Here is a 26,695-nt window from a genome sequence, read left to right on the forward strand (position 1 = left end):
AATCTGGGCTCATCATCGCTTCCTCATAGTTCGTAGGCTCGTCATGGTCAAGTAACATGACCTCCAGAACAGGATTACCGTACCACTCTGGTGCGGATCTCACTCTGGTTTTACCTACGAGGTTCGGTAGTAACTTGATCTGAAGTTACATGATCATCATCATTAGCTTCCTCACTAATCGGTCTAGTAGTCACAGGAACAGATTTCTGTGATGAACTACTTTCCAATAAGGGAGCAGGTACAGTTACCTCATCAAGTTCTACTTTCCTCCCACTCACTTCTTTCGAGAGAAATTCCTTCTCTAGAAAGGATCCATTCAAAGCAACGAATATCTTGCCTTCGGATCTGTGATAGAAGGTGTACCCAACATTTTCTTTTGGGTATCCTATGAAGACGCACTTCTCCGATTTGGGTTTGAGCTTATCAGGTTGAAACTTTTTCACATAAGCATTGCAACCTCAAACTTTAAGAAACGACAGCTTAGGTTTCTTGCCAAACCATAGTTCATACGGTGTCGTTTCAACGGATTTAGATGGTGCCCTATTTAACGTGAATGCAGCTGTCTCTAATGCATAACCCCAAAACGATAGTGGTAGATCGGTAAGAGACATCATAGATCGCACCATATCTAATAAAGTACGGTTATGACGTTCGGACACACCATTACATTGTGGTGTTCCAGGTGGCGTGAGTAGTGAAACTATTTCACATTGTTTTTAACTGAAGGCCAAACTCGTAACTCAAATACTCTTCTCTACGATCAGATCGTAGAAACTTTATTTTCTTGTTACGATGATTTTTCACTTCACTCTGAAATTCTTTGAACTTTTCAAATGTTTCAGACTTATGTTTCATCAAGTAGATATACTCATATCTGCTCAAATCATCTGTGAAGATCAGAAAATAATGATACCTGTCGCGAGCCTCAATATTCATCGGACCACATACATCAGTATGTATGATTTCCAACAAATCTGTTGCTCGCTCCATTGTTCCGAAGAACAGAGTCTTAGTCATCTTGCCCATGAGGCATGGTTCGCAAGCATCAACTGATTCATAATCAAGTGATTCCAAAAGCCCATCAGCATGGAGTTTCTTCATGCGCTTTACACCAATATGACCTAAACGGCAGTGCCACAAATAAGTTGCACTATCATTATTAACTTTGCATCTTTTGGTTTCAATATTATGATTATGTGTATCACTACGATCGAGATCCAACGAACTATTTTCATTGGGTGTGTAACCATATAAGGTTTTATTCATGTAAACAGAACAACAATTTATTCTCTTACTTAAATGAATAACCGTATTACAATAAACATGATCAAATCATATTCATGCTCAACGCAAACACCAAATAACACTTATTTAGGTTCAACACTAATCCCGAAATTATAGGGAGTGTGCGATGATGATCATATCAATCTTGGAACCACTTCCAACACACATCGTCACTTCACCCTTAACTAGTCTCTGTTTATTCTGCAACTCCCGTTTCGAGTTACTAATCTTAGCAACTGAACTAGTATCAAATACTGAGGGGTTGCTATAAACACTAGTAAAGTACACATCAATAACATGTATATCAAATATACTTATGTTCACTTTGCCATCCTTCTTATCCGCCAATCACTTGGGGTAGTTCCGCTTCCAGTGACCAGTCCCTTTGCAGTAGAAGCACTTAGTCTCAGGCTTAGGACCAGACTTGGGCTTCTTCACTTGAGCAGCAACTTGCTTGCTGTTCTTCTTGAAGTTCCCCTTCTTCCCTCTGCCCTTTTCTTGAAACTAGTGGTCTTGTCTACCATCAACACTTGATGTTTTTCTCGATTTCTACCTTCGTCAATTTCAGCATTACGAAGAGCTTGGGAATCGTTTCCGTTATCCCTTGCATATTATAGTTCATCACGAAGTTCTACTAACTTGGTGATGGTGACTAGAGAATTCTGTCAATCACTATTTTATCTGGAAGATTAACTCCCACTTGATTCAAGCGATTGTAGTACCCAGACAATCTGAGCACATGCTCACTAGTTGAGCGATTCTCCTCCATCTTTTAGCTATAGAACTTGTTGGAGACTTCATATCTCTCAACTCGGGTATTTGCTTGAAATATTAACTTCAACTCCTGGAACATCTCATATGGTCCATGACGTTCAAAACGTCTTTGAAGTCCCGATTCTAAGCCGTTAAGCATGGTGCACTAAACTATCAAGTAGTCATCATATTGAGCTAGCCAAACGTTCATAACGTCTGCATCTGCTCCTGCAATAGGTCTGTCACCTAGCGGTGCATCAAGGACATAATTCTTCTGTGCAGCAATGAGGATAAACCTCAGATCACGGATCCAATCCGCATCATTGCTACTAACATCTTTCAACACAATTTTCTCTAGGAACATATCAAAATAAACACAGGGAAGCAACAACGCGAGCTATTGATCTACAACATGATTTGCAAAATACTACCAGGACTAAGTTCATGATAAATTTAAGTTCAATTAATCATATTACTTAAGAACTCCCACTTAGATAGACATCCCTCTAATCCTCTAAGTGATCACGTGATCCAAATCAACTAAACCATGTCCGATCATCACGTGAGATGGAGTAGTTTCATGGTGAACATCACTATGTTGATCATATCTACTATATGATTCACGCTCGACCTTTCGGTCTCCGTGTTCCGAGGCCATATCTGTATATGCTTGGCTCGTCAAGTATAACCTGAGTATTCCGCGTGTGCAACTGTTTTGCACCCGTTGTATTTGAACGTAGAGCCTATCACACCCGATCATCACGTGGTGTCTCAGCACGAAGAACTTTCGCAACGGTGCATACTCAGGGAGAACACTTCTTGATAATTAGTGAGAGATCATCTTAAAATGCTACCGTCAAACTAAGCAAAATAAGATGTATAAAAGATAAACATCATATGCAATCAAAATATGTGACATGATATGGCCATCATCATCTTGCGCCTTTGATCTCCATCTCCAAAGTACTGTCATGATCTCTATCATCACCGGCATGACACCATGATCTCCATCATCTTGATCTATATCAATGTGTCGTCACATGGTTGTCTCACCAACAATTGCTCTTGCAACTATTGCTATCGCATAGCGATAAAGTAAAGCAATTATTTGGCGCTTGCATCTTATGCAATAGAGAGATAACCATAAGGCTTTTGCCAGTTGCCGATAACTTCAACAAAACATGATCATCTCATACAACAACTTATATCTCATCACGTCTTGACCATATCACATCACAACATGCCCTGCAAAAACAAGTTAGACGTCCTCTACTTTGTTGTTGCAAGTTTTACGTGGCTGCTGCGGGCTTAAGCAAGAACCAATCTTACCTACGCATGAAAACCACAACGATAGTTTGTCAAGTTGGTGCTGTTTTAACCTTCGCAAGGACCGGGTGTAGCCACACTCGGTTCAACTAAATTTGGAGAAACTGACACCCGCCAGCCACCTGTGTGCAAAGCACGTCGGTAGAACCAGTCTCGCGTAAGCGTACGCGTAATGTCGGTCCGGGCCGCTTCATCCAACAATACCGCCGAACCAAAGTATGACATGCTGGTAAGCAGTATGACTTATATCGCCCACAACTCACTTGTGTTCTACTCGTGCATATAACATCAACACATAAAACCTAGGCTCGGATGCCACTGTTGGGGAACGTAGTAATTTCAAAAAATTCCTACGCACACGCAAGATCATGGTGATGCATAGCAACGAGAGGGGAGAGTGTGATCTACGTACCCTTGTAGACCGACAGCGGAAGCGTTAGCACAACGCGGTTGATGTAGTCGTACGTCTTCACGGCCCGACCGATCAAGCACCGAAACTACGGCACCTCCGAGTTTTAGCACACGTTCAGCTCGATGACGATCCCCGGACTCCGATCCAGCAAAGTGTCGGGGAAGAGTTCCGTCAGCACGACGGCGTGGTGACGATCTTGATGTTCTACCGTCGCAGGGCTTCGCCTAAGCACCGCTACAATATTATCGAGGATTATGGTGGAAGGGGGCACCGCACACGGCTAAGAATATGATCACGTGGATCAACTTGTGTGTCTATGGGGTGCCCCCTGCCCCCGTATATAAAGGAGCAAGGGGGAGGCCGGCCGGCCCTTGTGGGGCGCGCCAAGGAGGAGTAGGATTCCTACTCCTAGTTGGAGTAGGTTTCCACATTTCCTAGTCCAACTAGGAGAAGGGGGAAAGGGGGGAAGAGGGGAAAGAAGGGAGAGAGGGGCCGCGCCCCAAACCCCTTGTCCAATTCGGACTGGGCTTGGGAGGGGCGCGCGCCACCTCCTGGTCCTTTCCACTAAGGCCCATTAAGGCCCATTGCTTCTTCCTCGTATTCCCGTAACTCCCCGGTACCTCCGAAAATACCCGAATCACTCGGAACCTTTCCGATGTCCGAATATAGTCGTCCAATATATCGATCTTTACGTCTCGACCATTTCGAGACTCCTCGTCATGTCCCCGATCTCATCCGGGACTCCGAACTCCTTCGGTACATCAAAACTCATAAACTCATAATATAACTGTCATCGAAACCTTAAGCGTGCGGACCCTACGGGTTCGAGAACAATGTAGACATGACCGAGACACGTCTCCGGTCAATAACCAATAGCGGAACCTGGATGCTCATATTGGCTCCCACATATTCTACGAAGATCTTTATCGGTCAGACCGCATAACAACATACGTTGTTCCCTTTGTCATCGGTATGTTACTTGCCCGAGATTCGATCGTCGGTATCTCAATACCTAGTTCAATCTCGTTACCGGCAAGTCTCTTTACTCGTTTCGTAATACATCATCTCGCAACTAACTCATTAGTTGCAATGCTTGCAAGGCTTATGTGATGTGCATTACCGAGAGGGCCCAGAGATACCTCTCCGACAATCGGAGTGACAAATCCTAATCTCGAAATACGCCAACCCAACATGTACCTTTGGAGACACCTGTAGAGCTCCTTTATAATCACCCAGTTACGTTGTGACGTTTGGTAGCACACAAAGTGTTCCTCCGGCAAACGGGAGTTGCATAATCTCATAGTCATAGGAACATGTATAAGTCATGAAGAAAGCAATAGCAACATACTAAACGATCGGGTGCTAAGCTAACGGAATGGGTCAAGTCAATCACATCATTCTCCTAATGATGTGATCCCGTTAATCAAATAACAACTCTTTGTCTATGGTTAGAAAACATAACTATCTTTGATTAACGAGCTAGTCAAGTAGAGGCATACTAGTGACACTCTGTTTGTCTATGTATTCACACATGTATTATATTTCCGGTTAATACAATTCTAGCATGAATAATAAACATTTATCATGAAATAAGAAAATAAATAATAACTTTATTATTGCCTCTAGGGCATATTTCCTTCACCCCCCACTTTGCCTCCACTTTGTGAGAGAAAGTGCGTCCGGACTGCTGAGCAGACCGATACAGGACCGTGTTGGATGGCTTTCGTGGTCTGGATCGCGCGGTTCAGATGTATACAGACGGTTTAAGAATCAGCGTTGGAGATACCTTACAAACTTGCATCAAACATTTTTCGCGCACCACCAGTGGAACGTCACAAATAGATAGATAAACAAGTATTCCTTTCAATCCATACAAAATTGTACTAAACTTGTGTTAATTAATTGGAGACAAGTATTCCTTTCAATCCATACAAAATTGTACTAAAGTTGTGTTAATTAATTGGATCGGTTGGAATAGCTATGGATGTTAAAACTTGCATCAAACATTTTCCGCGCGCCACCAGCAGCACGTCACAAAAATAGATAGATTAGACAGATTAGATACTCCGCAAAAAAAAGGATAGGTAGTTCCAGGAGATGGCAACCAAAGAAATAGGCATATAATACTTCAGATGTCCAGTCCCTGTCAGGTTGGGTTTCTTGGGAGCCAGCACGAAGAACATGGGCGTGAAGATCTCTTCCCTGCAAAACCAAAATCACGCGCACGCACTCGCATTATGCTTCCTTCTAATATGTCAGTGCGTTCGCACTTATCTGGTTTTCTGAACTCGTTCTGTAATAAACATGAACGTGCACCTAATTAGCTGTCGCGCTCGACGAGGCCCACGCCGGCGGTCTCCATGAGGCCGGAGACCCTGACGCTCCCCTCCGGCGCAAGGCCGAGGCGCTCCATGGCCTTCACCTGTTCACCATGCCGCGGGTGACGAGGCGCCCGACGCAGCTGAGCCGGAAGCCGTTGGCGGTCGTCCACGACGCGCCGGCGTCCGGGTCCAGGGGCTGGTACCACCGCACCGCAGAGTCCTCCGCCACGTCCTTGACGCAGATCACCTTCAAACAACGCAAAGCAAATACGTAGCATTCAGGTCTGAACGGAACAGTTTCTGAAGTTGGCTACTTCAGAAACCTGAACGGAACGGATTTGTGACTGACAGATACTCATACCTCGAAGCCAGCGTCCTTGACGGCCTGGAGGCACTGGGCGGTGGTGCTCGATGTCGGCCTTGGCGGCCGCGTACGTGCCGGCGGTTTCCCGGGTCGAACCGCTCCGTCATGCACCACTCATAGAATGCCATCGGTTGCCCGGGTCGGAGCACACGGTTGATCTCCCTGTAGCACCCAACCTGTGCATGGTAGATTTGTCAGATTGTTTAGGTGGGAGAAGGTTAAGGAGAGAGATCTGCGCCGTGTGTGTACCTCGTCAGGGGCGTGGCACGTCGCCTCGATCGCGTAGGCCGCGTCGAATGTGTCGTCGGGGAACGGCATGCCCATGAAGTCCCCCTGGGCACGATTATTTAACCAAAGAAACGAGTTACAAACATTTCTCTTGCTGTACTTCGTCAGTTAATTCGCTGGCAAACACATCTGTGTCACTGTTTGTACCTTGACAAAGTTGCATCGTTTGCTCAGGCCAGCTAAACGGATGAGCTCCTGCATACAGATTTTTTTTACTTTTTGTATCAGAATCCCCTGAGTATATGCATGCAAGTTGGCGCTTCATTTCAACAGGGTAAATTAAATGCGTGTAGGAGAGAGACCTGGCCCCTGGTTGATCTGGTAGTCGTTGTTGTTCAACCCGGTCACCGAAGCGGAGCTACGCGCACGCACAAAACGGAAATTCACGCACAATGTTTTGGCAGAACCGTGCACGAACGACGTTTTAGATCGTCGGTCGATACGTACCTGAATCTGGCGATCTCTCTGAGAGGCCCTCCGATGCCGCATCCCACGTCCAACACCTTCATCCCCTCGTTGAGGCCAAGCTGCAAGGCAATGTAGTGCTCGTACCGCTTGATGTTCTCACGCAATGTCTCACTACTCCCTTCGTCCGGAAATACTTGTCATCAAAATGGATCTTACATTCTTTTTATTCATTTCCTAACAAGTATTTCCTGACGAAAGGAGTAGTAGTATAAGATCAGCGACAGAAACGAGAAAGTCTGCAAAGATTGACACATTGGTCACCAGCATCAGCATGGCTGGCTGATTCCTCTACCAAACATTCTCTTCCTCTATCGGATGGTTAGTCTCATGCAACTTTTTTTTTAGGACTGTCTCATGCAACTAATTAATACTCCCTCCATTCCACAATGTAGTGCTTTCTCTATCCCTGTGCTTCAACTTTGACCGTAAATTTAACTACCAAGACCGATTGCGGCGGGAGCAAAAGTTATATCAGTGAATTCGTATTCAAAAGAAGTTTTTAATTATGTAACTTTTTCTTCCGCCGCAGTCGGTCTTGTTTGTTAAATTTATGGTCAAAATTCGACCTCGGGAAGCGCGGGCGCACTATATTTTGGAATGAAGGGAGTATGAGCAATGCGCGCTTTTGTTCTTGTCACCCCGGTCATAGTTGGTCCCCTTTGTTCATTCGGCCCGTTATTTCTGAAGTGGTCCGCTCATGAAAATGGGTCCAAGTGAGCCCAAGCCGACGAGCCTCTATACCAGAGCATACCCCCCTAAAAAAACAGTAGCACACGAATGCGCACAAACTGTCAGAAGAAGCCGATCGGAAGATCTCACATCCACCTGCGGCAGGTGCACATCTGCAGGCCATGCTACTCAGGGGTTAGGACCTCGACAAGATCGCAAAAACGCACATAAATAGCTCTGCTTGGTGCTTGCCACCTGCGCGAATGAAAACAAGACTACAGGATCATTGGATAAATCCGAGGATTTGAAATCTGTGGAGCAACAAACAAAGTGAAAACAAATGGATCATTAGTACACAATCATAATGTTGATGATTTCTTCTAACAAAAATCCTATTGTGAGGTAAAATATGTCATTTTTCAGTTACTGGTGATGCAGGAAATTTATGCATCACAATAATACTACTTTCCTTCCATAAATGATTAATTGTAAGTTGAAAATGTCCAGAAACATCAAATATAAAACCACCACTCACATCATATATACCTCATGCATTCTTTAGCAGCTTCAAGAGAGTACCAAATAGCCTCATAGGTTGACGATTACTTGTTGGTTGCTGAATTCTTTCCAGCAAAAGATTACGATTGGGATTACGACAAGATGATCCATTGCCCATGAATGCAGCACTACCAAAGGGCCTGCTTGGTTGATAACTGCTTGCTGGTTGCTGTGTTCTTCTCCTTGAAGTACGGAGCGCTTCATCAAACTCAGTTGCTGGTACATAGGATGGATACAACCTCATGAGACATCAGGCTCCTAGTACCGATCGCCAATGTGGGAAGAACATTCTCCTCGTGTATTCTGGATCCCATCCTCTAGCTATCTTTTTCCTCGCAACCTGTCCCATAATTCAATAGGATTCAATAGGAGTAATGTGGTGCGAATGTAAAAATGTGATATGCTGATCACAGTTAGATTAGTTGCATTAAATCTGGTATTACTTATGCGGCTCACAACAATGCGTTTTAGTACTTGTTGAACGCAATCCTTATAAGTAGGCATGTCAGAAATAAAGCAAATCAAAACATGCTTTTGCTACTGGCTCTAGAGATTATATCACTTCAGAATTTTCCTCATCAGAAACTTTCTTCCAAGCACCAAAAAAGTGAAAAATGATTACGTAAAATATAAATGTTTTCAAAAAGAACATACTTCTAGCATCCTTCTTTTTATTATCAAGGATGATACACTGCTGTAAAAGGAGGCCATTGCCCCATTTCACGATAGCACATGAAGAAAAAGCAGGCCAATAAACTGAGGCATTTAGATTAGGTACAGGGGTAAAACCACAATCAAGACAGAGAGCAAAAACTAGGGATTTGAACGACTTTCGATATGGCTGTTGAATGTTGTCCCTTGTATGTTGCGGTACTATGGATACTGTTCTGTGAACAGCGGCCCACATACCAAGTCACTTCACAAAACTAATAACAAAAGGTAAAGATAGAAATGATCCAGTAACATTTAAACATGTTTACCTTTTCCCCTGCAGCATGAGCAGTCTCTGTAATTGCCTTGGTTGCCTCTGCGCGGACCAGTTTCCACAAAACAAAATGAGGGCTCATTGTGAAAACAGGAAGGAACTAATTAAATAAGTAACACAAACCTTTATCATGCAACCCTTTGTCAGATGTTTTGCAATCATAGGGGCGGCTTCAAGAACAAGAGCAGGAATAATTACACAATCAAGACAAGAAAAATGCAAAATTATAAATTTTGAAGCAATGCAAAAAAGAGCAGTACAGGTTTCTAACATCAATGCCTTCTCCAGTGGGGAAAAAGGAAAAATCCTTAAGAATAGATGAAACATGCTCAAGGACCTCCACATGGGGCACCTGCATGATATTTATGACACTGTATGAGATATAGAAAAAAGAATAGATGAATTCAATATATAGATAAGATAGATTCATACAATATATCAGGCAGCAGAATCATTCATCATAAGACCAATGAATTCCAAGAGATGGTGAGAAGAGTGATTTGAAAGAAAGTTGTAACAGTTTGCAAACATAGTTACAGGCTTACAAACACATTGAATGGAAGTGTATTAGGTTTTGTTCATGAGTATGAATCATGAAACACAATGCACTCATGTATTTTAAACTCGATCAGAATTTCCATACAGATTTGTTATAAGGATTTACCAAAAAAATGTTATTGGGGTGGTTCTCCCTGCTTCGTCAGCGCGGCGGCCCGCTCGGTGGCCTCGCCTGGCTCATCGGCCTTCCTTGGCTCTCGTTTCTGGGTGTTGGGCGACGCGGATGACTCGGCCTCTGATTCGGAGGAGTGTGGCTCGTTCGTGGTGGCGGCGTTGCTGCCGGCCGTCCCTGCGTCGGACCGTGCCCGGAAATTTGCTTCGGGGGGGGGGGGGGGGGGGGGTGGGGCCGGCCGGTGTCGGTGCCTTCTGGCTTGTCGGGGTGGCTGTGTGTCGGTCGGCGTCGGCGCAAGGCGGGTCGGGGTCCGGCTCCTTCCCCTGTTCGTGGTCTCCTTGGCCCTTCTCCCCCCTCCATTGCGGTGGATCCGGGCATTGTGGGGTCTCCAGATGCTGGTGTCGCTCGTCCTTCTCCTCTCCGACTAGGGTTGTTGCCGTTGGCGGCGGCCGTGCCGGCGTGTGCAGGGGCGGCTGTTGGCAAAACCCTAGATCGGGAGTGTCATGTGGTGAAGGTGGGTCCCTGTGGGCAATTGGGCCTGGTGACTCCTGGATTGGTTCGAGATGGGCCGCCTGGGCCTCCGGTCTTGTCCTCTTTCGATGCTTTCCCCCCTCCCGTCTGTGGGCCCGGGGCAGTTGGTTGTGGCCACTGCTTCGCGTGTCTCCTCTCCCATGGCCTACTGTCCCGCTCCGGCCCAGTCTGGCCTGGCTGGCCTTGGCTATTTATGGGTGCGTCGCGGTTCCATCCCCCTCCTAGGGTTTCTGGCTTCTGCCACTGATATTCGCATAGCGCGTCGTCCTATCCGCCTTTTTCCAGATCCATATCCTCTCCCCCTCCTCTCCTCCTCTCCTTCGCGAAAGTGCTCGCCATGGACAAGTCCGGAGGTTCTTCCTCTAAGGCCCTTTCGGGTAGCAAGCGTGCCCATGAAGATTCACTGGGCAATGGTGTCGATCTGGCGTATGAAACGGAGCTGCAGTCGAAGCTGGAGGCTGAGCGGGTGGCGCACGAGGTGTCGCGCGAGCGGGAGGCCTGGGCGGCTGGGCCGGAGCGGCCCCAGCGCGACGAGCAGGAGCGCTCGGCTGCTAGATCTGGGTCGGCGCTCCCTGGTTCTGGTGGTGTGGCGGGGTCGGGGGCGGATCCGTGGGAGGTTGTCGCTGCTTCGGTGGGTGGTGGCTCTTCCTTATCGGCGCCACGTCTTGCGCCGGTCAGGGGTCCGGTGCCCCCGCCTCGGCCGCCTCCTCGCTCGTTCGCGGCTGGTGATGCCTCCCACTCGGGCCCGCGTTTCGGTCCTAGTTCTTCTTCCTCGCTGGTCAGAGATCGTCGTGCTCCTTCTTCTGCTCCGGGCGCCTCTTATGCTGGCCTAGGTGATGGCATCCTGCCCCCGCCGCCCCACGCCAGCAACCTGTTGATGCTGGCCCCTCTCCGACTCTGACCTGCTTCACCTGCCATCGTCCGAACCACTTCCAGTCCAGGTGCACCAATCCACCCTTCTGTCTCATCTGTCGCTCGGATGGACACCTGATACGTCTCCAACGTATCTATAATTTTTGATTGCTCCATGCTATATTATCTACTGTTTTGGAATATATTGGGCTTTATTTTCCACTTTTATATTATTTTTGGGACTAACCTATTAACCGGAGGCCCAACCCAGAATTGTTGTTTTTTGCCTATTTCAGTGTTTCAAAGAAACAGAATATCAAACGGAGTCCAAACAGAAAAATCCTTTTTGGAACGTGATTTTCTTCTCGGATAAGACCCAGGAGACATGGACCCTACTCCAAGAAGTACCGGAGGCGGTCACGAGGGTGCCCCCCCCTCCTACAGGGCGCGCCCCCTGCCTCATGGGCCCCTCGGTGCTCCACCGACGTACTCCTTTCTCCTATATATACCCACGTACCCCCAAACGATCAGAATAGGAGCCAAAAACCTAATTCCACCGCCGCAACTTTCTGTATCCACGAGATCCCATCTTGGGGCCTGTTCCGGAGCTCCGCCGGAGAGGCCGTCATCACGGAGGGCTTCTACATCATCATAGCCCCTCTGATGAAGTGTGAGTAGTTTACCTCAGACCTTCGGATCCATAGTTATTAGCTAGATGGCTTCTTCTCTCTTTTTGGATCTCAATACAATGTTCTCCCCCTCTCTTGTGGAGATCTATTCGATGTAATCTTCTTCTTTTGCGGTGTGTTTGTTGAGACCGATGAATTGTGGGTTTATGATCAAGTCTATCTATGAACAATATTTGAATCTTCTATGAATTCTTTTATGTATGATTGGTTATCTTTGCAAGTCTCTTCGAATTATCCGTTTGGTTTGGCCAACTAGATTGGTAGTTCTTGCCATGGGAGAAGTGCTTAGCTTTGGGTTCGATCTTGCGGTGTTCTTTCCCAATGACAGAAGGGGCAGCAAGACACGTATTGTATCGTTGCCATTGAGGATAACAAGATGGGGTTTATTTCATATTGCATGAATTTATCTCTCTACATCATGTCATCTTGCTTAAAGCGTTACTCTGTTTTTAACTTAATACTCTAGATGCATGCTGGATAGCGGTCGATGAGTGGAATAATAGTAGTAGATGTAGAATCGTTTCGATCTACTTGTCACGGACGTGATGCCTATATACGTGATCATGCCTAGATATTCTCATAACTATGCTCAATTCTGTTAATTGCTCAACAGTAATTTGTTCATCCACCGTAGAAAACTTATGCTCTTGAGAGAAGCCACTAGTGAAACCTATGGCCCCCGGGTCTATTCTCATCATATCAATCTCCATCACTTTAATCTTGCTTTGTTTTTACTTTGCCTTTTACTTTTCACTTTGCATCTTTATATCAAAAATACCAAAAATATTATCTATCGGATCTCACTTCCGTAAGTGGCCGTGAAGGGATTGACAACCCCTAATCGTGTTGGTTGTGTTGAGCTCTTTGTGTTGTGTAGGTACGAGGGACTTGCGCGTGGCCTCCTACTGGATTGATACCTTGGTTCTCAAAAACTGAGGGAAATACTTACGCTACTCTGCTGGCTCATCCTTTCCTCTTCGGGGAAAACCAACGCAAGCTCAAGAGGTAGCAAGAAGAATTACTGGCGCCGTTGCCGGGGAGTCTACGCAAAAAGTCAACATACCAAGTACCCATCACAATCCCTATCTCCCGCATTACATTAGTTGCCATTTGCCTCTCGTTTTCCTCTCCCCCACTTAACCCTTGCCATTTTATTCACCCTCTCTTTCTCCTTCCCCTTCTCCTTCTCCGTTTGCCTTTTTCTCGCTTGCCTTTTGTTTGCTCGTGTGTTGGATTGCTTGTTTGTCGCGATGGCTCTACCAAATTTTGGTGATCTTCACTTTAAAAGGTTAGAGGAGATCGGAAACAACGTTAGGAAGTTTATGGTTTTGCAATTTGAGCATAATAATTTCTTTAGAAACGAGCTTAAGGAACGAAAAGGTTTTATGAGTTATATGAATAAAGAGCTCGATGATATGTCTAAAGAATTTGATGGTATCAGATCCCAAATTGCTCGTCTTGAAAAGATGACTGCTGAAATTTCGGACATGCAAGCTACCTTAGTCAATAAGATGGCCGCAAAACCCAATACCTATGAAAATCAAGATGAAGATATAAAAGTTATTGATGTGTCCCCTATCAAATCTTTGTTTTGCAATATGAATCTTGATGAAACTGAATATGATCTATCTTTACCTAGAAGACGTTCCAAAAATTTAGAGTATTTAGATCTTTATGATGAAATTGATGAAAGTGAGATTGAAAGAAATAAAAATTTAGATGTTGCTAAACCCACTATATTGGATTTCAAGGAATTTAGTTATGAAAGTTGCTCTTTGATTGATTGTATTTCCTTGTTGCAATCCATGCTAAATTCTCCGCATGCTTATAGTCAAAAGAAAGCCTTCACCGAACATATTGTTGATGCCTTGATGCAATCTTATGAAGAAAAACTTGAGTTGAAAGTCTCTATCCCTAGAAAACTCTATGATGAGTGGGAACCAACTATCAAAATTAAAATTAAAGATCATGAGTTTTATGCTTTGTGTGATTTGGGTGCTAGTGTCTCCACTATCCCCAAAACTTTGTGTGATTTGCTAGATTTCCGCGATCTTGATGATTGCTCTTTAAACTTACATCTCGCGGATTCTACTATTAAGAAACCTATGGGAAGGATTAACGATGTTCTTATTGTTGCAAATAGGAATTATGTGCCCGTAGATTTCATTGTTCTTGATATAGATTGCAATCCTTCTTGCCCTATTATTCTTGGTAGACCTTTCCTTAGAACGGTTGGTGCGATTATTGATATGAAGGAAGGGAATATTAGATTCCAATTTCCATTAAAAAAGGGAATGGAACACTTTCCAAGAAAGAAAATAAAATTGCCATATGAAACCATCATGAGAGCCACTTATGGATTGCCTTCCAAAGATGGCAATACCTAGATCTATCCTCGCTTGTATGCCTAGCTAGGGGCGTTAAACGATAGCGCTTATTGGGAGGCAACCCAATTTTTTGTGTGTTTTTCTTCTGTTAGGGAATAAATAACCCATCTACCCTCTGTTTGGATGTGCTTTTGTGTTTTAATTAGTGTTTGTGCCAAGCTAGACCTATTGGATCTTCTTGGATGATAGTTATTTGATCTTGCTATAATTTCTAGAAACTTTGTGTCCAGTGCCCGAATTACTAAAAATCATCAGAACGTGATAAAATACTGATTCCAATTGCTTCTGATCAATAAACAAATTATCTAGGTCGTCTAATTTTGGTAGATTTTGTGGAGTTCCATAAGTTTGCTTTAGTTACAGATTACTACAGACTGTTCTGTTTTTGACAGATTCTGTTTTTCGTGTGTTGTTTGCTTATTTTGATGAATCTATGGTTAGTAAAATAGTTTATAATCCATAGAGAAGCTGGAATACAGTAGGTTTAACACCAAAATAAATAAATAATGAGTTCATTACAGTACCTTGAAGTGGTTTTATGTTTTCTTTCTCTAACAGAGCTCACGAGATTTCTATTGAGTTTTGTGTTGTGAAGTTTTCAAGTTTTGGGTGAGTTCTTTTGATGGATTATGGAACAAGGAGTGGCAAGAGCCTAAGCTTTGGGATGCCCATGGCACCCCCAATATAATCCAAGGACACCAAAAAGTCAAAGCTTGGGGATGCCCCGGAAGGCATCCCCTCTTTCGTCCACTTCCATCGGTAATTTACTTGGAGCTATATTTTTATTCACCAACATGATATGTGTTTTGCTTGGAGCGTCTTGTGTTATTTGTGTCTTTGTTTGTTAGTGTGCCATAATCATCCTTGTTGTACACGCCTTTTTAGAGAGTCATCTATGAACTAAAATTTGATAGAATACTCTATGTGCTTCACTTATATCTTTTGAGCTATGTAGTTTTGCTCTATGTGCTTTACTTATATCTTTTGAGCGTTGAAATTTTTCTCTATGTGCTTCACTTAGATCTTTTAGAGCACGGTGGTGTTTTGTTTTAAAGAAACTATGATCTCTCATGCTTCACTTAAATTGTTTTGAGAGTCGTAATAGCATGGTAATTTGCTTAATAATAACTTGCTTGGTATTCAAGATTTGTGAAACTTTCTTTTGAGTGCGTTGAATACTAAGAAAAGTTGGATGATTGATAATTGTTTTGAGATATGGAGGTAGTAATATCAAAGTCATGCTAGTAGAGTAATTGTGCATTTGAGAAGTGCTTGAGTTAAAGTTTGCAAGTCTCGTAGCATGCACGTATGGTTAACATTATGCAACAAATTTGAAACATGAGGTGTTATTTGATTGTCCTCCTTATGAGTGGCGGTCGGGGACGAGCGATGGTCTTTTCCTACCATTCTATCCCCCTAGGAGCATGCGCGTAATATTTTGGTTTTTGATGTCTTGTAGATTTTTCCAATAAGTTTATGAGTTCTTTATGACTAATGCTGAGTCCATGGATTATACGCACTCTCACCCTTCCATCATTGCTAGCCTCTACGGTACCGTGCATTGCCCTTTCTCACATTGAGAGTTGGTGCAACTTTGCCGGTGCATCCAAACCCCGTGATATGATACCCTCTTTCACACATAAACCTCCTTATATCTTCCTCAAAACAGCCACCATACCTACATATTATGACATTTCCATAGCCATTCCAAGATATATTGCCATGCAACTTTCCACCATCCAGTTTATCATGACACATTCATCATTGTCATATTTCTTAGCATGATCATGTAGTTGACATAGTATTTGTGGCAAAGCCACCGTTCATAATTTTTACTTGTCACTCTTGATTCATTGCATATCCCGGTACACCGCCGGAGGCATTCATATAGAGTCATACTTTGTTCTAGTATCGAGTTGTAATCATTGAGTTGTAAATAAATAGAAGTGTGATGATCATCATTCAATAGAGCATTGTCCCAAAAAAAGAGAAAGGCCAAAGAAAAAAAGAAGGCCCAAAAAAACAAAAAGGGGCAATGTTACTATCCTTTTTTCTACACTTGTGCTTCAAAGTAGCACCATGATTAGCGAGTCTCATATATTGTGCTTCAAAGTAGCACCATGTTCTTCATATAGAGAGTCTCTTGAGTTATCACTTTCATATACTAGTGGGAATTTTTCATTATAGAACTTGGCTTGTATATTCCAACAATGGGCCTTCTCAAGTGCCCTAGGTCTTCATGAGCAAGCAAGTTGGATGCACACCCACTTAGTTTCTTTTGCTGAGCTTTCATACATTTATAGCTCTAGTGCATCTGTTGCATGGCAATCCCTACTCCTCGCATTAACATCAATCGATGGGCATCTCCCTAGCCCATTGATTAGCCTCGTTGATGTGAGACTTTCTCCTTTTTTGTCTTCTCCACACAACCCCCATCATTATATTCTATTCCACCCATAGTGCTATATCCATGGCTCACGCTCATGTATTGCGTGAAAGTTTATGAGTTTGAAATTATTAAGGTATGAAACAATTGCTTGGCTTGTCATCGGGGTTGTGCATGATGAGAGCATTCTTGTGTGACGAAAATGGAGCATGACTAAACTATATGATTTTGTAGGGATGAACTTTCTTTGGCCATGTTACTTTGAGAGAACATAATTGCTTTGTTAGTTTGCTTGAAGTGTTATTATTCTTTATGTCAATATGAACTTTTGTCTTGAATCTTTCTAATCTGAATATTCATACCACAATTAAGAAATTTTGCATTGAAATTATGCCAAGTAGCACTCCGCATCAAAAATTCTCTTTTTATCATTTACTACTCGAGGACGAGCAGGAATTAAGCTTGGGGATGCCTGATACGTCTCCAACGTATCTATAATTTTTGATTGCTCCATGCTATATTATCTACTGTTTTGGACTATATTGGGCTTTATTTTCCACTTTTATATTATTTTTGGGACTAACCTATTAACCGGAGGCCCAACCCGGAATTGTTGTTTTTTTGCCTATTTCAGTGTTTCAAAGAAACAGAATATCAAACGGAGTCCAAACAGAAAAATCCTTTTTGGAACGTGATTTTCTTCTCGGATAAGACCCAGGAGACATGGACCCTACTCCAAGAAGTACCGGAGGCGGTCACGAGGGTGGGCCCCCCTGCCTCATGGGCCCTTCGGTGTTCCACCGACGTACTCCTTCCTCCTATATATACCCACGTACCCCCAAACGATCAGAATAGGAGCCAAAAACCTAATTCCACCGCCGCAACTTTCTGTATCCACGAGATCCCATCTTGGGGCCTGTTCCGGAGCTCCGCCGGAGAGGGCCGTCATCATGGAGGGCTTCTACATCATCATAGTCCCTCTGATGAAGTGTGAGTAGTTTACCTCAGACCTTCGGGTCCATAGTTATTAGCTAGATGGCTTCTTCTCTCTTTTTGGATCTCAATACAATGTTCTCCCCCTCTCTTGTGGAGATCTATTCGATGTAATCTTCTTCTTTTGCGGTGTGTTTGTTGAGACCAATGAATTGTGGGTTTATGATCAAGTCTATCTATGAACAATATTTGAATCTTCTCTGAATTCTTTTATGTATGATTGGTTATCTTTGCAAGTCTCTTCGAATTATCCGTTTGGTTTGGCCAACTAGATTGGTAGTTCTTGCCATGGAAGAAGTGCTTAGCTTTGGGTTTGATCTTGCGATGTTCTTTCCCAGTGACAGAAGGGGCAGCAAGACACGTATTGTATCGTTTCCATCGAGGATAACAAGATGGGGTTTATTTCATATTGCATGAATTTATCTCTCTACATCATGTCATCTTGCTTAAAGCGTTACTCTGTTTCTAACTTAATACTCTAGATGCATGCTGGATAGCGGTCGATGAGTGGAGTAATAGTAGTAGATGCAGAATCGTTTCGATCTACTTGTCACGGACGTGATGCCTATATACGTGATCATGCCTAGATATTCTCATAACTATGCTCAATTCTGTCAATTGCTCAACAGTAATTTGTTCACCTACCGTAGAAAACTTATGCTCTTGAGAGAAGCCACTAGTGAAACCTATGGCCCCCGGGTCTATTCTCATCATAGCAATCTCCATCACTTTAATCTTGCTTTGTTTTTACTTTGCCTTTTACTTTTCACTTTGCATCTTTTTATCAAAAATACCAAAATATTATCTATCGGATCTCACTTCCGTAAGTGACCGTGAAGGGATTGACAACCCCTAATCGCGTTGGTTGCGTTGAGCTCTTTGTGTTGTGTAGGTACGAGGGACTTGCGCGTGGCCTCCTACTGGATTGATACCTTGGTTCTCAAAACTGAGGGAAATACTTACGCTACTCTGCTGCATCATCCTTTCCTCTTTGGGGAAAACCAACGCAAGCTCAAGAGGTAGCAACACCTTACGGTGGATTGCCGCAATCGCTCCAAGAGTCCTACCTTCATACAGTTTGGGACGATGGGTTTGCCAGGCTGCTCTTTCTTCGCTTTGGATGCTGATGTTCTTGTGGTGATGGCCGCGCCGTCTCTCTCTAACGCGGCCATCATAACTGTTTTTGGTCAAAAGATTTCCCCGCAGACTCTCCTGGATGGTCTGAAGATTTGGGACGATGGGGGTTGGGACTGGCAGGTGCGCCAGCTTTTAGAATATGAGTTCGCAGTGGTCTTTCCCTCCAAGGACTGTCTAAGGATGATCTCCTCGTGCACTAGCTTTACTCTTCCTCTAAACCAACTGGTGGTGTCAGTCAAAGCGGCTACTTGGGGTGCGAAGGCGGTTGGCCCTCTCACCAAGACTTGGGTGTTAGTGGATGACGTGCCAGTTGGTTCACGCTCTGTGGAGTTCACGATGGCATTTGGTAATCTCATTGGCAAGCCTGTGGAAGTTGATGTGGAGTCTTTGGGCAAGGTTGGTCCGGTTCGTCTCAATGTGTGGTGTATTGATCATGTGTGTGTTCATGGTGCCGTGGATGTTTTTCCATCTCCTGAGGGTGTGCGCTTACGAGTTCGGGTCGAGGGTGCTGATTTCCATGTTCTCCCTCCGCCTCCTCCTTCCAAGCCTTCTGATCATGATGACATGCAGGGGGATGGTTTGTCTGGGGGGCAAAACCCAAGTGGTGGCACGGATCCTCGTTTTACTCAGTCTGAATGGGATAAATTGGAGCCTGATGAACAGGAGTTGCTCAAGGACAATGCCCTAGCTGCTAATCCTCAGAAGGATGGTTCGGCTCCTCGTGAGACTACTGCTAGTAAGGGGATCCCCTTTTTTGGTGTTTGCTCCAACATGCCTACTCATTCGCAGTCTCCCTTCTTCTCTGGGATTGAGGATCTTCCCGCTCCCCCCCCCCCCCGCTATCCACCGAGCACTCAACTAAGAAGAAGAAGAAGTTGTTGGTTCGGAAATTTTCTGCTAAGAGTCGGGCATCTTCTGCCTCCAAGCAATCTGTGGCGGGTCTGGCTCGTCGTCTGGATAAGGACCTGGGGTCTGCTTCAAGATCTGGCCCGGGGACGGCGTTGCCTGTGCGGTGCTCCCCGTTGCTGCGCTCTCTGGCATCCACGGCGTGCAAGGGCCGGCGCGTGCATGACTCTGGTGTTTGGGTGGCAGTGCGGGCTGAGAGGTGCGCTGCGGCCAGGGACCTTCCTACTCTAGGTTCATCTGTCCAACCCCCTCTCCATGCTTTCCCTATTCGCCTTGTTTTACCTGCGCTATCGGATGATCATTTGCTTCATATTATGTCTGATGTTGGGGTGGTTGTTGAACCGGGGTTGGGCTCCCCTTCTCGCCTTCTTTCTGTCATTAGGGCTAATGAGGTTGCCTAGGCAGCTATTGCCAAGGCCATGGAGGCCGCGGCTGTTGCCGGACCTGCTGGGGCCCAGGTTCAGTCTGGGGAAGGTGGAGCGACAAATGGTTGTGGCCAGTCGCCTCCACCTCATGCTCAAGTTAAGAGAGATCATTCCAAGCGCTCTAAGCCTTGTTTGGCCCCGTGCAGATCGAGCCTCCGTATTAAAAACCTTTCCTATACATGAAAGCTCTCTTTTGGAATGTTCGAGGTTTCGGTGCTAGGGGCGCCCAGACCAGATTCATGACTTGGTTTGTGGAGAGCATATTGACATTTTAGGGTTGGTTGAAATGTTTAAGGAATCCTTTTCCTCTCCTGAACTGTCTGCGGTGGCTGGCACGGACAGGTTCGACTGGCACTTTCTCCCTGCTTCGGGCCATTCTGGGGGCATCTTGATAGGGTCTAAACGGGACGTGTTTGATTTCATTACCTTTGGTCATGGCATCTTTTAGGCTAGCAGCGTGGTTCATCATCGCCAGCTTAACAACTTATGGGAATTTGTGGTGGTTTATGGCCCCGCGGACCACTCTCTTGCCCCTTTGTTTTTGGATGAACTTTCGATTAAGATTGAATGCTATAATATTCCTCTTCTAATTGGTGGTGATTTCAATTTGTTATGCTCCCCGACAGATAAAAATAGCCCTAATTTTTCTTGGCCTCTTGTCAATGCTTTTAATGAGTTCATTAGTAATTGCTATTGGAAATATGCCCTAGAGGCAATAATAAATAAGTTATTATTATATTTCCTTGTTCATGATAATCGTTTATTATCCATGCTAGAATTGTATTGATAGGAAACTCAGATACATGTGTGGATACATAGACAACACCATGTCCCTAGTAAGCCTCTAGTTGACTACCTCGTTGATCAATAGATGGTTACGGTTTCCTGACCATGGACATTGGATGTCGTGGATAACGGGATCACATCATTAGGAGAATGATGTGATGGACAATACCCAATCCTAAGCATAGCACTAGATCGTGTAGTTCGTATGCTAAAGCTTTTCTAATGTCAAGTATCATTTCCTTAGACCATGAGATTGTGCAACTCCCGGATACCGTAGGAGTGCTTTGGGTGTGCCAAACGTCACAACGTAACTGGGTGGCTATAAAGGTACATTACAGGTATCTCCGAAAGTGTCTGTTGGGTTGGCACGAATCGAGACTGGGATTTGTCACTCCGTGTAAACGGAGAGGTATCTCTGGGCCCACTCGGTAAGACATCATCATAATGTGCACAATGTGATCAAGGAGTTTATCACGGGATGATGTGTTACGGAGCGAGTAAAGAGACTTGCCGGTAACGAGATGGAACAAGGTATCGGATACCGATGATCGAATCTCGGGCAAGTATCATACCGCTAGACAAAGGGAATTGTATACGGGATTGATTAAGTCCTTGACATCGTGGTTCATCCGATGAGATCATCGTGGAACATGTGGGAGCCAACATGGGTATCCAGATCCCGCTGTTGGTTATTGACCGGAGAACGTCTCGGTCATGTCTGCATGTCTCCCGAACCCGTAGGGTCTACACACTTAAGGTTCGATGACGCTAGGGTTATAAAGGAAGTTTGTATGTGGTTACCGAATGTTGTTCGGAGTCCTGGATGAGATCCCGGACGTCACGAGGAGTTCCGGAATGGTCCGGAGGTAAAGATTTATATATGGGAAGTCCCATTTCGGCCATCGGGACAAGTTTCGGGGTTATCGGTATTGTACTGGGACCACCGGAAGGGTCCCGGGGGCCCACCGGGTGGGGCCACCTGCCCCGGGGGGGCACATGGGCTATAGGGGGTGCGCCTTGGCCTACATGGGCCAAGGGCACCAGCCCCAAGGGGCCCATGCGCCTAGGGTTTCACAAAAGGGAAGAGTCCCAATAGTGGAAGGCACCTCCTAGGTACCTTGGGGGGGAGGGAAACCTCCCTGGCCGCCGCCCCCCTAGGAGATTGGATCTCCTAGGGCCGGCGCCCCCCCCCCCTTGGCCCTCCTATATATAGTGGGGAAGGAGGGCATTTCATCCATGCCTTTGGTTGCCTCCTTCTCCCTCTCCAACACCTCTTCCTCCTCTTCTGCGGTGCTTGGTGAAGCCCTGCAGGATAGCCACGCTCCTCCACCACCACCACGCCATTGTGCTGCTGCTGGATGGAGTATTTCTCAACCTCTCCCTCTCTCCTTGCTGGATCAAGGCATGGGAGACGTCACCGGGTTGTACGTGTGTTGAACGCGGAGGTGCCGTCCGTTCGGCACTTGGTCATCGGAGATTTGGATCACGACGAGTACGACTCCATCAACCCCGTTCTCTTGAATGCTTCCGCTTAGCGATCTACAAGGGTATGTAGATGCACTCTCCTTCCCTCGTTGCTGGTCTCTCCATAGATTGATCTTGGTGACACGTAGGAAAATTTTGAATTTATGCTACATTCCCTAACAGTGGCATCATGAGCTAGGTCTATGCGTACTTACTATGCACGAGTAGAACACAAAGTAGTTGTGGGCGTTGATTTTGTTCAATATGCTTACCGTTACTAGTCAATCTTGATTCGGCGGCATTGTGGGATGAAGCGGCCCAGACCAACCTTACACGTACGCTTACGCGAGACCGGTTCCACCGACAAACATGCACTAGTTGCATAAGGTGGCTGGCGGGTGTCTGTCTCTCCCACTTTAGTCGGACCGGATTCGATGAAAAGGGTCCTTATGAAGGGTAAATAGCAATTGGCATATCACGTTGTGGTCTTTGCGTAGGTAAGAAACGTTCTTGCTAGAAACCCATAGCAGCCATGTAAAACATGCAAACAACAATTAGAGGACGTCTAACTTGTTTTTGCAGGGTATGCTATGTGATGTGATATGGCCAAAGGATGTGATGAATGATATATTTGATGTATGAGATGATCATGTTCTTGTAATAGGAATCACGACTTGCATGTCGATGAGTATGACAACCGGCAGGAGCCATAGGAGTTGTCTTAATTTATTTATGACATGCGTGTCAACATAAACGTCATGTAATTACTTTACTTTATTGCTAACCGTTAGCTGTAGTAGTAGAAGTAATAGTTGACGAGACAACTTCATGAAGACACGATGATGGAGATCATGATGATGGAGATCATGGTGTCATGCCGGTGACGATGATGATCATGGAGCCCCGAAGATGGAGATCAAAAGGAGCAATATGATATTGGCCATATCATGTCACTATTTGATTGCATGTGATGTTTATCATGTTTATACATCTTATTTGCTTAGAACGACGGTAGTAAATAAGATGATCCCTCATTAAAATTTCAAGAAAGTGTTCCCCCTAACTGTGCACCGTTGCGACAGTTCATTGTTTCAATGCACCACGTGATGATCGGGTGTTTGATCCAAACATTCACATACAACGGGTGTAAGACAGATTTACACATGCAAACACTTAGGTTGACTTGACGAGCCTAGCATGTGTATAGACATGGCCTCGGAACACAGAAGACCGAAAGGTCGAGCATGAGTCGTATGGTAGATACGATCAACATGAAGATGTTCACCGATGTTGACTAGTCCGTCTCACGTGATGATCGGACACGGCCTAGTTGACTCGGATCATGTAATCACTTAGATGAATAGAGGGATGTCTATCTGAGTGGGAGTTCATGAGATGAACTTAATTATCTTGAACATAGTCAAAAAGGGATTTTGCAAATTATGTCGTAGCTCGCGCTTCAGTTCTACTGTTTAGATATGTTCCTAGAGAAAATTTAGTTGAAAGTTGATAGTAGCAATTATGCGGACTAGGTCCGTAAACTGAGGATTGTCCTCATTGCTTCTTAGAAGGCTTATGTCCTTAATACACCGCTCAGTGTGCTGGACCTCGAACGTTGTCTGTGGATGTTGCGAACGTCTGACATACATGTTTTGATAATTACGTGATAGTTCAGTTAAACGGTTTAGAGTTGAGGCACCAAAGATGTTTTTGAAACATCGCAGAACATATGAGATGTTCCAAGGACTGAAATTGGGATTTCAGGCTCGTGCCCACGTCAAGAGGTATAAGACCTCCGACGATTTTCTTAACCTACAAACTAAGGGAGAAAAGCTCAATTGTTGAGCCTGTGCTCAGATTGTCTGAGTACAACAATCATTTGAATCGAGTGGGAGTTGATCTTCCAGATGAGATAGTGATGTTTCTCCGAAAGTCATTGCCACCAAGCTGCTAGAGCTTCGTGATGAACTATAATATATCAGGGACATATATGATGATCCTTGAGATATTCGCGATGTTTGACACCACAAAAATAGAAATCAAGAAGGAGCATCAATTGGTGATGGTTGGTGAAACCACTAGTTTCAAGAAGGGCAAGGGCAAGAAGGGATACTTCATGAAACGGCAATTCAGATGCTGCTCTAGTGAAGAAACCCAAGGTTGAACCCAAACCCGAGACTAAGTGCTTCTGTAATAAGGGGAACAGCCACTGGAGCATAATTACCCTAGATACTTGGTAGATGAGAAGGCTTGTAAGGTCGATAGAAGTATATTGGATATACATTGTGTTGATGTGTACTTTACTAGTACTCCTAGTAGCACCAAGGTATTAGATACCGGTTCGGTTGCTAAGTGTTAGTAACTCGAAATAAAAGCTACGGAATAAATGGAGACTAGCTAAAGGTGAGCTGACGATATGTGTTGGAAGTGTTTCCAATGTTGATATGATCAAATATCGTACGCTCCCTCTACCATCGAGATTGGTATTAAAACCTAAATAATTGTTATTTGGTGTTTGCGTTGAGCATAGACATGATTGGATTACGTCTATCGCAATACGGTTATTCATTTAAGGAGAATAATGGTTACTCTGTTTATTTGAATAATACCTTCAATGGTCTTACGCCTAAAATGAATGGTTTATTGAATCTCGATCGTAGTGATACACATGTTCATGCCAAAAGATATAAGATAGTAATGATAGTACCACCTACTTGTGGCACTGCCACGTAAGTCATATCGGTATAAAACGCATGAAGAAGCTCCATGTTGATGGATCTTTGGACTCACTCATTTTTGAAAGGATTGAGACATGCGAACCATGTTTGTTGGTAGATATGCATGAAGAAACTCTATACAGATGGATCGTTTGGACTCACTTGATTTTTGAATCACTTGAGACATGCAAATCATACCACATGGGCAAGATGACTGAAAGCCTCGTTTTCAGTAAAATGGAACTGGAAAGCAACTTGTTGGAAGTAATACATTTTGATGTGTGCAGTCCAATGAGTGCTGAGGCGTGTAGTGGATATCGTTATGTTCTTACTTCACAGATGATTTGAGTAGATGTTGAGAATATTTACTTGATGAATCACGAGTCTGAATTATTGAAAGGTTCAAGTAATTTTAGGGTGAAGTTGAAAGATCGTCATGACAAGAGGATAAAAGATTTATGATATGATCATAGAGATGAATATCTGAATTACGAGTTTGGCACAGAATTAAGACATTGTGGAAATTGTTTCACAACTGATACAGCCTGGAACACCATAGTGTGATGGTGTGTCCGAACATAACTGCACCCTATTGGATATGATGCATACCATGATGTCTCTTATCGAATTACCACAATAGTTTATGGGTTAGGCATTAAATACAACCACATTCACTTTAAAAGGGGCACCACGTAATTCTGTTGAGACGACACCGTATGAACTATGGTTTAGAGAAACCTAAGCTGTCATTTCTTAAAAGTTTGGGGCTGCGACGCTTGTGTGAAAAAGTTTCAGGCTGATAAGCTCAAACCCAAAGCGGATAAATGCATCTTCATAGGACACCCAAAATAGTTGGGTATACCTCCTGTCTCAGATCCGAAAGCAATAAGGGATTGTTTCTAGAATCAGGTCCTTTCTCGAGGAAAAGTTTCTCTCAAAAGAATTGAGTGGGAGGATGGTGGAGACTTGATGAGGTTATTGAACCGTCACTTCAACTGGTGTATAGCAGGGCACAAAGAGTTGTTCCTGTGGCACCTACACCAATTAAAGTGGAAGCTTATGATATTGATCATGAGACTTCGGATCAAGTCACTCCCAAACCTCGTGGGATGACAAGGGTCCGTACTACTTCAGAGTGGTGCGTAATTCTGTCTTGGAAGTCATGTTGCTAGACAACAATGAACCTACGAGCTGTGGAGAAGCGATGGTGGGCCCGGATTCCGATAAATGGCTCGAGGCCATAAAATCCGAGAGAGGATCCATGTATGAAAACAAAGTGTAGACTTTGGAAGAACTACTTGATGGTCGTAAGGCTGTTGAGTAC

At 44.5% G+C, this 26,695-nt stretch overlaps 2 pseudogenes; both read right to left on the reverse strand.

The window, feature by feature from the left end:
• Positions 1 to 5,832: 5,832 nt before the first annotated feature.
• On the reverse strand, positions 5,833 to 7,320 carry LOC123101687 (cycloartenol-C-24-methyltransferase 1-like; annotated as a pseudogene).
• Positions 7,321 to 8,160: 840 nt separating this feature from the next.
• The window catches only part of LOC123101688 (uncharacterized), an 84,221-nt pseudogene continuing 65,686 nt past the window's right edge, over positions 8,161 to 26,695 (reverse strand).

Source organism: Triticum aestivum, chromosome 5A, assembly GCF_018294505.1.
Source record: "Triticum aestivum cultivar Chinese Spring chromosome 5A, IWGSC CS RefSeq v2.1, whole genome shotgun sequence".
Taxonomy (NCBI): Eukaryota; Viridiplantae; Streptophyta; class Magnoliopsida; order Poales; family Poaceae; genus Triticum; species Triticum aestivum.